The sequence below is a fragment of the Helianthus annuus genome, chromosome 12, assembly GCF_002127325.2.
Source record: "Helianthus annuus cultivar XRQ/B chromosome 12, HanXRQr2.0-SUNRISE, whole genome shotgun sequence".
Lineage (NCBI taxonomy): Eukaryota > Viridiplantae > Streptophyta > Magnoliopsida > Asterales > Asteraceae > Helianthus > Helianthus annuus.
Window position 1 is genome coordinate 650,678 of NC_035444.2, and position 3,747 is coordinate 654,424.

The 3,747-nt window shown below is 39.5% G+C and overlaps 1 long non-coding RNA gene across 1 annotated transcript; it reads right to left on the reverse strand.

Moving 5' to 3' along the window:
- Positions 1-1,939: 1,939 nt before the first annotated feature.
- On the reverse strand, positions 1,940-3,499 carry LOC110896256. The gene is made up of 3 exons (XR_002567786.2): positions 3,319-3,499; positions 2,598-2,685; positions 1,940-2,126 (listed from the first exon to the last, which is right to left on the reverse strand). It is a non-coding gene; the product is annotated as an uncharacterized LOC110896256 (long non-coding RNA).
- Positions 3,500-3,747: the final 248 nt, after the last annotated feature.

Sequence of the window (3,747 nt, forward strand, 5' to 3'; positions counted from 1 at the left end):
ACGGTCAATGAGGACCTCCTCTACTGACGTCATTTCGTCGAGAGCTTCCCTTAGCGCTATCACATAGTGCACAAGTGTAGCTTCAACGGAGGGCCTTCTTCCCCTTCGGCTGTTTGAGGAATGAACGGATGATGTTTCGCTGTTCTCACTCGCCATTCTACGAAAAATAAACCAAAAGCAGTTTATATAACGAAACAGTTTCTGGACACGGCCCCGTGCTCACTGAGCACGGCCCCGTGTTCATCTTTCTGCAGAGTTTTGGAGCAAGGAATCTTGGGTTTTTAAGTTATTTCCTGAATTTATGTAGACTTTTTGGCAGTAAATAACTTTAAACAATGTTACACAACATGTTTTTACCAAGATTCCATGATCAAAACTCATTGTTTCCTACCACAAAGGTTGAAAAATTCAAACTTTTCATGGTAGTTCTTGAAGAAAGATGAAAAAGAAGGAAATGTCTAGAAGAGGAAAGGACAAGATGGGTTGTTGGAAACTTCTTTTAGACTTACCTAGGATTGTTTGAGAGAAGATTCCTTCAAATCTCTGTCCCAAGTTGGTCCAAATGTGCAGGATTTTTGGCTGCATTTATAGAAAACGACAGCCTTCTGGACACGGCCCCGTGTCCGCTGGACACGGCCCCGTGTGCAGATGAAATTCTGACACAGTTTGTCCGTATTCTGACGTTCTGATCAGAAGGGAATCTTTTGGTGGACACGGGGGCGTGTTGGCCGGGCACGGCCCCGTGTCGGAAAGCTGTTTTATGAAGTTTAGTCTCTACTGAGGAGTTAATTTATATCGGGTGGCTCTTGACTTGTTGGAACAACCCCAAAGTGCCTAAGATACCTTAATTGTCCTATACTAAGGCGAGAACGCAGGAGGTTATCGGTGAGGGTAATTCCTATTTTCATTCTAGGTGGACAAGTCCAACCCTTTTCCGGGCTCTCGTTAAAGAAGGTGTATGCCGAATCGCTCAGGTCTATGTATGCACCGAACGAAGTCGATGGGGAGTCCTTCACGGCACAATCGGCACAGGGACGACTATCGTCCACGTCTTTTCTAGGTATGAAGGTATTTTCGGGAGCAACGAGGTTGTCGGAATGCGGTTCCAACATTTCCTCATGGTCATCATCTTGGGATGGATCTATAAAATCCTTCCAAAGTTCTTTTGACCAATTGAAAAGTAGTTCTTCTAGTTGAAATAGCTCGTCAAGGAGCATTTCTCCTAGAATATCTGGCTGGGCGCATTCGAGGGAGAAATAGTGCTTATTTTTACTTTCGCCCCTCTTAAGGTTGCAAGGAATCGGTGGGTCTATATAGTGGGGCCTATAGTTGAGAAAATAACATTTTAATTCCTCATGTTCGCCTCCACATAATCGACACCACAAACCATAAGAGTGCCGAAAGTAAAAAGAATTACTATCACTCATGTTTGTGTCAGAAATTACCAACCGCCGGGATCTAACGGTTCTGTTTTCAGCAACTGAATCTTGGGCACGGGGGCGTGTTGAGTGGACACGGCCCCGTGTTCAGCCTACTGTCTGACTTAAAACAGGATTGCCAGTTCCAATGATTGAGCACGGGGCGTGTTCAGCAGGCACGGCCCCGTGTTGAGCTCTGCAGAAGCTGAAAATCTAAGAAAAAATCCTAAAAAATTAAAGAAAAATAAAAATATGATTAGGCCGTTGATTCCTAACTTTCTTAAAATCCTTGTGTCCCCGGCAACGGCGCCAAAAACTTGATGTGTGTCGGTGTGTATATAATTTAGATATATATTTTAGCCCCTTTTTACACTTTTAACCAAGTTTTAAATTTATAAAACACGATATTTACTAACACTAAACACACATATGGGCAAGTGCACCCATCGTGGACGTAGTATAGTGTTGGTAAGTGTAACGCCCTAAAACGCTTTAACCTAAGATTCGCAGCGGACACTACATAACTAGAAATTTCCTTCATGATATTCTTTCTTTCATTTAAATACATTAATCTCTTTTATAATTTAATGCAAAAACTAACATACATGACTCAATTAAGTGACTACGTATACACCCACATACAATCCGTGTCTTGACTCGATCTTCAACCGCGTACGCTTCTAGATGAAACATCCAAACATGTATAGCCTGCAGTCACCACATTCAAACACATTATTAGCAACCGGTGACAAAATACAAAAATCTTAGCACAAGCATAATAGCGCGTCAACATTTCATGCTTTTTCTTATACTAGCCCCTTCATCCATCCACTCGATTACTCGCATCAGATTGTGGCGTCAACCTTCACATCCTTTGTTACCATGCCTATACTACACATTAATTCTCAAGAGAAAAACGATTAGTACATTAGCTTCCATTTACATGATCATGTCCTCAAATATACATAACTCATCTTATTCATTCAAGCATAATTTCATTATGTAAGTTCCCTTTCTTACCCAAACCAAATCGAATCTTTTTCTTAACCACTTCTAACCCATTCTATTAAAACTTAACTTACTACTTGCATCAATCCATATCTTCTTACATTGCATTCAACAATAATCACATATCATAAATACATTAACAACTAAAGAGTAAGTTCGGAGTGCACTTACCTTGCGCGTCCGTATTCTCGTTCGCTTACTTGATTGAGTCCTCTTAGCCCGTTAGCCTTCAAAGCTCCCATCCATCTTGACATGATTCCTATACACTCATGTCATTACATTCACATTCTTATTAGCATGTATGCTCATACATATGAACAACCATATCAAATTCACATCTAACATACGACCCACTTGAAGCATACTCCACATCATTAATTCATTTAAACAAGCATAAGGTATACTCGACATCATCCCTAGATAATCTTCACATGAATTATATCTATTTACCCATTACTTGCATACAATTTCACTTGTTATTGTCTTTTAGACATTTCATCAAACACTTGGTGTGCGTACTACCTCCTAAGCATAATGTACAAGTATTTCATGTTCTTCTTCCTAGTTATCACTTCCATTCATCAATACAAGTAAACATCATACAATTATATACCATACTGAATCTATATGCATGTACACATCACATACTACACATTTTCACAATCAATCTCATACCCTTTCATGAATTAGACATAAACCCACTTAGCTAGGTGTAGTAAATCATCAAAATACTCAATTTATAGCAATTTACTCAAAATCTTCACTTAGGGTTCGTTCCTAAGCAAGCATACATTGTCAATTTGGCCATAACCTAAACAATTCATACATAAATCACTACTTGTGATGTTCATCAAGATTTCTCAACTTCATTAAACATCAAAATTCAACATACCTTATGATCCCCTAACTTGGGTGATCGTTAATTCATGTTCCTTCTTGAATTTGAGCCTCGATTCATGCTTCAATTGGTTGATATATGATGAACTAGGGTTTGGCTCTCTAGAGCCTTCCCTGATCACGTACAGAACACACACGAAAATGTGTGTGTGTGTGTGTGTTATTTTCATTTAACATAACAACTTTCAAGTTAGCCCACTTTGGTCCCTCATGTTTCGTTTAAATCAAATAAGGCTACAACTCTCCGCTTACTACTAACGAGACCAATACTCCACTAGGTTAATTATTCCTAGCTAATCCTCATTTTTCAGGTTAACTTTTCTCATTAACGGTACGTTACCCATTTCTTAATAGTAACCGGGTCTAAATTACCAAACCCATTGTTACAGTAAGATACCGAGGTCGTCCAAGGACACAAGAGCTT